Genomic DNA, 9,246 nt, shown 5'->3' on the forward strand with positions numbered 1-9,246 from the left:
ATTCTCTCGCATTTATATGTTAACAGTTTAAATCTTAATTAGAAAAAAAACATATGAAACCATTATTCTATGCTAATTTAGTTAATTGTAAGATAGACATTTAAATGTAATGTTTCAAAAGAAATTTAAAGTACCTACGTGATAATTATAAACCTACTTTGGGGCCAGCCTGTGTATATACCGTATTTTAACCTGTATAAGGAATCCCTAATTTGGGGGGATGGGGGTTAAATTCGGAAGAAAGTTTTGTATGGGATTATAATACTATCCCTGTATAAGAAACTCCCTTATTTTTCAACCTAATTTTTGACAAATGTTTCCTTATACACATTAAAATACAGTGTGTGTATATATATATATGTATGTGTGTGTGTGTATTATATTATATTATATTATTATTATGTTCTATGTATAGTTCCAAGCATGTGCAAATATATATGGGTGTTTGCGTGCTTGGGTCATATACGGGTATATAATTCGTATTTGTAAATGACTGCTTCAAACGCGCGCGTGCACACACAAAACACACACACACACACACACACAAAACACACACACGCGTGTGTTTATATAGATACACATAGATATATATACACACACGGATTCTGGTGTAACGTAACTTAATTTAAGACAATTCATAGGATATCAAGATCAGTCGTATTATATGTTTGCGTTTACATATACGTGTGTGTGTGTGTAAAGAAGTGGAAAAATATATTTATGTGAACATATATTACAATTCGTTCATTTGTATGTATATGGATGATCCATATAAACAAAAGTGTTTACATATATTTTATACATTGTAATATATCTAGTAAACGATATATAATATATATAGGCACATTTGTTTTGATGTGTGTGTGTGTGTGTATAAGCGCCTTGTCATGAATATCTGTATTTCACAATCTCTTTTTACCTCCTTATGTTATTTGTAACTGTAATAAAATGAGCTTCAAATTTGCAGATGCACATACATACCTGTTTACTATAAAAATAAATTACCTGATAGGTTTACAAACTCACACACACACATATATGTAGATAGATAGATATGTAGATAGGTAGGCAGGCTGGTGGATAGATAGATATACAGATAGATATCCCTCATTCATCAATTTCCAAACTATTAAAGGAGGATTGATGTAGACGTACAAACACCACTTGGCGCGGTGGCCCCAGTAAGATCACTGCTCTCGAGCCGAAACAAGTCAAAGGGTGTGTGTATATATATATATACACGCATACGCACAAACACTCATTGAGTATCTCTAAAAGAAACTGAACCTAAATAATACCTATTTTATAATATGTATAAATATAATGTATAATATATAATGCACAAAATATGTCAAATTATACGTCACCATTTTGTACAAGCATATCTATCTATCTATCTATCCTATCTATCTATCTATCTATCTATATATATATAATCATTTATTTCTTCATGCAATACGTTTATTTATATTCATTGATATCGATATAGATAATTATACGCCCTTGCATCTATAACTTAGATAACTCAGTTTACTTTTGGCCATTATTGGCCCAGAACCTGTCTAATTTAATACACCGCCTGGTGTACCTGTTTTGAAGTCCTGTTTTAGGACAACATAAACCATTCCTGTAGGTCGATCTTTATTAATGTGCTAGTGATACGTCTGGTGTTTCTAGGATGTATTTATCCAGTTACTGCTAAAATGTCATGCAGACTCCGATTCCATTTCTTTCGGAATAATGTTGAATCATTCAGGACCACTGGAGGCAAAAAAAGAAAAAAAAGGAATTTCTTTCGTAATATTGTTAGCGGAAATGAGTTCGATTTTTGTTGGGTGCGTATGGCTCTGGGCCCCATCCTAGGTTAACTTGTAAACTTGATACCGATATCTTTTGGACAATGTTCAGGAGGTATTTCCCAAATTGTGTAAATGATAGAGCATTCACAGCGGTTCTGGATAGAAATATTTATACCCTTGTTAAGGCGGTAGCCGAGATCCTACAATCAAGGTCTGGCAACCCATTACTTTTATTTATTTTTTTTTCATATGACCCCTTTCTGGAGTGCTTCAGCTTTTTGTACAGTAAAGCTGTGTATACGGAAACCCTAGTGGGACAGCAATATTCAAGGCAAACGCCGAGACGAGACAAATAATGGTATCAGGACCTCCTAAATAGAAATTTCTAATGATACATAAGTAATCCTTAATTGCATTCTGAGATCCTTAACAGCTTTCTTGTTGTGTGCGCTACAGCTTGGGCTGTAACTCACAGTTACACACAAGTCTGTTATTTGAGGCCCTAAGGAGCTCGCCCGAGGCAAGAGGATATGGCTGTTTAAGTATATTCTCTTTTCCATTAATTATATTCTCTTATACCAGTGGTTCTGAACCGGTGCCCATATGGCCCCTGAGGGTCCATATAAGATTTTTGGGGGTCCACACAACGAAATAGTAAATACAATAGTATTTTAATTGCCCCTGAAAAAATTTTGCCTTAAATGTATTTATTACTATGTATTACAAAAAACAACAAAACACAACTAGGTTTCTTTCGCTAACATTTAGTTCGACCTCCTGCACAAGTTAATGGGAGAAAAAATGGGAATTTTGAAAGAAGTTTCTATAATATTCGTTTATATACATTGATTGGATATGGGGGTCCACCAGAATAAAATAATAATCAAAGGGGACTATAGATTAAAAAAAAAATTATTGCGAAAACCTGTCTTATACGGAAGCCTGTAAAAGAAAGCACCGAATTCTTTACTGTACAAGTAAATGCATTTTGAATACAATACACTTATGACTATATGTATGTATACATATATAGATGTGTATGTGTGTGTGTGTGCAAATGTATGTTTGTGTGCATTTATATTCTTAATTAATTTTTTAAAACCAAAACAAGTTCGGAAGAAATTAATCGAACTAGTCGACGGTTAGTATAATTTATCTGGTATTTTAATGCGTTGTTAACTAACAACAGTTTTTTCTCTGATTTCCTGAAGAAGAGGTCCTAAACTTGAAATTATAATACCACACTTTGTTATTTTTTAATTAAAATAATTAAAACATTTATATATATTAGACAATGCTTCATGAAGACTATGCTACTTTAATATACACACACATTTGTACATGTTGTATGTATATATATATAGATATATATATATATATGTATATATATATACACACAGGAGTGACTGTGTGGTAAGTAGCTTGCTTACTAACGACATGTCTCTGGGTTCAGCCCCACTGCGTGGCACCTAGGGCAAGTGTCTTCTAGGAAACTGAAAGAAGCCCGTCCTGTATATATATATAATGTGTGTGTGTGTGTGTGTTTGTGTGTCTGTGTTTGTCCCACCAACATCGCTTGACAACCGATGCTGGTGTCTTTACGACCCCGTAACTTAGCTGTTCTTCAAAATAAGTACTAGGCTTATAAAGAATAAGTCCTGGGGTCGATTTATGCGACTAAAGGCGATGCTCCAACATGGCCGCAGTAAAATGACTGAAACAAATACAAGAGTAAAGAGTAATATATATACACATGAGCGTCCAATAATACTATATTTGTTCCACGTCCTCGCGTTGTTGTGTTCTTTTGTGCTTTCTTGTTTGGATTAACTTTATATATATTTATATATACACACACACATATTTATATATATATGTATATATACATACACACATGTTTATTTATATATATTATATACGCGCACATATAATGTATATATATATGTGTGTGTATATATATATACTCACATGTGTTTGTGTGTGTGTGTTTATAAAACTCTACCGACATGATTTGGGACAATTTTGTAATAACATAATTTCTTCCTGTTTTTTTCTCTCTTCCCCCTCACTCCGTGACCACCCTCACTTATAAATTTCACATGCTCACACACACCCTCCCTGGGACTGTAAAATAAGTAATATAAGGTATTAATAATAATCATTATTTAACTTCGGGTCCTTGGCCCCTTACCATCTTTCGTAGGGATATTGCGCCATCTCAGGGCAAAATAGCTTTATATAGAGCGTCTATGAATTAGTGTGTCGTAAATACTTTCTACAATGTTTCCCTTTTAGCAAATGAAGAAGTAGCAAAATATGCATTAATAATAATAATAATAATAATAATAATAATAATGATGATGATAATAATGGATGGGTTACTCGACCAGAAGAAAATTCTAACTGGGCCCCACCTGCAAGGTCATGTGCTGTTTATCTTGATATGAGATCACCATGTCGTGCACATATGGTTGTGATGCATTAGCCTAGTGTACCCTTATCAGACGGGTAGTTATGATGGGTATACTGGGCTTCGTATATTTTACCCCAGTGTCACTTTGATGGCATGCACTGTTTTCTTACTCAATAATAATAATAATAATGGCACAAGGCCTGAAATTTGGGGGTAGGGGATTAGTCGATTACATTGATCTCAGTGCTCAACTGGTACTCAATTTATTGACCCCGAAAGGATGTAAGGTAAAGTCGACCTCGGCGGAATTTGAACACAGAACGTAATAATAATAATAATAATAATAATAATAATAATTTTTGGGTCTAATATTGAGCAGCAAAATATGTAAAAAATAGTCCTCGATATCTAAGGAAACTAGTTGTGACCCGGTATCTAGGGCATTGATTCTGAATGTAAAACATTCGTGCACACCATGAATAATAATAAGGATAAATAGAAAGTAGGATTTCCTGTAATTTACATTAAAAGTATTGTCACACACACCCACATGCGCGCGCGCTGAAACACCCTTGCGTATGTTCATGTATGTTTATATGAACATGTATTTCGTATATTCCAATTAAACACACACATATTGCATATGCACATGTATACATGTATTAATACTTATATATATATATATATATAATATATATATATATTATATATACGCGCACATTTATATATGCATATGTATATTATATAAGATTTGAAGTATATATAATAGTATATACATTTATTTACACATATATATATATATGTGTGTATATATATATGTGTGTGTGTGTGTATGAATTTCTGTGCGTATGACCGCATTGCTTCCTGGCGTATAGACTCAGCCTTTCTGGGCCTAAATCCACAAAAAAACCCCACATATTTAAAAACAGGATAAAGCCCCATTCCACCGCATTATGTCTGTGTTCCATAGGTTCACCTGCCTATGGCACAGAAGTCTGTTACTCCCATAAAAGTTGAAAAAGATACCTTTCATTTCTTTCGCTCAACAAAAGGCTAAGAAACATAAAAATTGAAGTATAAATATTTTTTATGCAAAAATAAAATGACTTTCTGTGAGAATAGTAGTTTGTGACACTATTTCAGCTTTCAGTACTAAAACACTCTTCGTGTTTGTTTGGGATAAGCTATATTTGTGTAGGAACTTTCTTACTGATAAAATCCTATCCCACCAGATGTGATCCTTAGAAAATAAATTCATAGGCCGTTTCGTTAAATTGAGCCTTTTCTTCCAAATCCTTAAGTCATTTAATACATGTACTTGTCCTTTACTTAACGGTAATGCTTTATATACGTATGTATGTATGTATGTATGTATGTATGTAAATGCATTCCCAAATAATTTCGCGCTTTATTTTTGAAACTCCGATGAAGCTAGAGGGTGATACACGAGTACTCAAATATGAGTGCATCGTATTTTGTAGCAGAAACAGTTGTAAGCTAATGAAGTTGATTGTCACGAGCTAAACTAAATGTCTGTCTTAAGGGGTGGTTATTTGGCTTGTCTACTCCTCTTCCCTTTTACCTATCTATCTATATATGTATATCTATATATGTATATAATACTATGTATATATATATGTATATATAATGTATGTATATATGTATATATATATGTATGTATATACATATGTATGTATAATACATATGTATGTATATACATTAATATATACCATATGTATAATACATATACATATGTATATACATACATATGTATATATATATAATATGTATGTATATACATATATATATACATATGTATATATATACATATGTATATACATACATATGTATATATATTATATGTATGTATCTATGTATATATATACATATGTATATATATATTGTAGGTTATATATGTATGTATTCATATTATATATATATACATATGTATATATATATGTATATATATATAATAAATATATGTAATATGTATGGGTTTTAAATTTTGGCACAAGGAATTAGATCTTTGGGAAGGGACTAATCGTTGACATCAACCGCTGTGTTCAACTGGTAAATTATTTCATCGACACGGATGAAAGTTGAAGTCGTACAAAATACATCCTTTTAATTCTGTAAATGTGTCTTATTAATTAATGTAGTCAGTATTGTTTCGTCTTTTAAAATAATTCCTTATATAGAACATGATTACAACTCACAGACAGAGGCAAGAAAGCCCTCGCTAAACGGCTGCTGAAACTGCTAGAAATAGCAACAAAATCTCGTCTCTGTTCAAAGCTCTAGACAGTGTCCCATCAAAGGAATTATATTTTAGATATTTAGTTATTCAGTACACTATCCTTAAAGAAAAAAAAGACACGGTGGTGACCACTAGAGTGTGGCATAGGTAGAGTATAATATGATTAAAACAATTATGATTTTTTAAATGCAATTTTTTAATACTATAAATTTCTTGATAAAGAAATGAGATCAATCCCAGTGAAAGGCAACTTAAGTTTTCAACCTTCAAGGGGTCGATTAATATTGCTCGTTTTACTCTAACTGCACACCCTTCCTGATTATTATTATTATTATTATTATTATTATTATTATATTTTATTATTATTATTATCATTATTATTTATCATAATTATTATTATTATCATTATTATTATTATTATTATTATTATTATTATTATTATGAACATATGACTTAGACTTGCTAGAATGTTTAGGCAAATTCTTGCGGTGTCTAAGTTTACGTTCCTTTCTCCGATGTGTCAAATTTTCATAACCCTGTGTTCTACAAAATAACCTGAACATGTCAATTTCTAGAATCTATCCTGGAAATAATTTAACCAAAATAATTAAATCTAAATGTATTAAATTAATTCTCATATGTTGGTTGAACCCCTGCATCTGTTGAAGGACCGAAAAGTCAGATTTCTCATCTATTACTGCAATTATTATTATTATTTTATTTTTTTGTCTAAATCCTCAGAAATTTTTAGTCCTTTTTTTTTATATAGTACCTAAACATAGATGCAGGCGTGGCTGTGTAGGAAGAAGTTTGCTTCCCAAACACATAATTCTGGGTTCAGAAATGTGGTCGATTCATTCGACCAAAATTCTTTAAGTCAGTACCCCAGCATGGCCGCAGTTTAATGGCTGAAATACGAAAACGATAGAAGATATAAACAGTAATTAATATTATTTCTATTCTCGCAGTCAAATTCCCAAACTTAGATTCTACGGATCTTAGCTTAGAATTATGAAATTTTGTCTTCTAAATATTTTTTCTTGTCCGGGGCAGATTTTATCAAAGTTTTCTCTTTTCTTCTCTTTTACAAATTATTTATTCTTTAATATGTTTTTGAAATCTAATTCAAATCTTATAGAGATTTAGTTGATGAAATATTTTGTTCAAAATAAAAATTAACAGAAAAAAAATGTTATGAGTAGTGTCAGAGGAAAGTGGCAGATTGCAGAATCGCTAGGGTTGTATTTAGGTCTAAGTTCAAATCCCGCAGAGGTTAGCTTTGCCTTTAGTTACTCTGGACTCGAGAAAATGAGGACCCAGTCTAGCATCTGGGGCGTAAAATTGATTATTACTGGTTAAGATTGCCGGACGAATCTGCTTAATATTGCTTGCATTTACATATATATATATATATATATATATATATTCTATTATATATATATATATATATAAATAATGTAAAGTATAATAGCCATCTCAATATGGCTAACCGCAATGGTGGGTGTTACTGTAATTTGTGGTTAGCCATATTGAGATGGCTATTATACTTTACATTGTCGAGCGGTTACTGTTTACATCTCGTTTAGAGATTTATTATTGCTATATATATATATATATATATATATATATATATATATATATGTATATGTATATACAGGTCGCTACTGCCCAAGAAAATACTCTGCCCTAATCACCATTGTGACCAAATTTTTTCTTAACTGTAAAAGATCATTCAGCGTTGAAATGTCACACGTTTTTAGGGATCAATAAAATTGATTATCATTGGATGAGATTGCCGGAGGAATCTGCTTAGTGTTGTTTGCATTTTCATATCTCTAAGGTGGCTGCTACCCTGGAAAATATTCTGCCCTAATCACCATTGTGAACAAAGAATTTCTTAACAATAAAAGTTTACTTGGCGGTGAAATGTCACACACATTTTTTTAAATTCTTTCACTGAGCAAGACTCAGTTTGACAGAAGAATAAAATCTGTAGAGCATCGAAAAACTTGTGATATTTTCTCACGTCTCTTCAAGTTGTGAGTTCAGATTCGTTCCCAGATCTCTTTCATGATTTCCAAAGTTGATTTAATAAATTAACATTGTACTATGATACGACTTTAAATTTATATACTGTGGTCATCAAACTCTGAAATAGAAGGCAGTTTCTCGGTTCCAAATACCGGTGATGTAATGCGCTATTAAGGTTCCGTCCAAATGTACAATGTCTTTTTTTAAACATTTATCCAATTGCGTTAATACCGAGAAATAAAATAATTTATTAATTCATTGTTGTAGTTTAGCTTGGGGAGAATGAAATGATCGAATGATCAAAAGCATTCCAGTTGTGGCCATCACGCCTTGATGTTTGTGTGTGCATGTATGTGTGTAATATATGCGTATATCTATGTATACGTGCATGTATGTATTTTTATAATAGATAGGTAGATTGATAGATAAATAGATAGATAGATAGATAGGAAAGTAGATAGATAGATAGATGGATGGATAGATAGAATAATTACAGGAATCAATAAAATGCCGCAGAAACAGCTGTTAATTTTGAACCTCAATTGTGTTCATATATATATATATATGTATGTATGTATGTATGCATGTCATATATATATATATATGTATGTATTATATATATAATATATATATATATATGTATGTATATTATATATATATATATGTATATATATATATATATATATATGTATGTATATATATATATAGTATATATATATATATATATATATATTATTATATATATA

This window comes from Octopus sinensis, unplaced genomic scaffold (assembly GCF_006345805.1).
Source record: "Octopus sinensis unplaced genomic scaffold, ASM634580v1 Contig01168, whole genome shotgun sequence".
Lineage (NCBI taxonomy): Eukaryota > Metazoa > Mollusca > Cephalopoda > Octopoda > Octopodidae > Octopus > Octopus sinensis.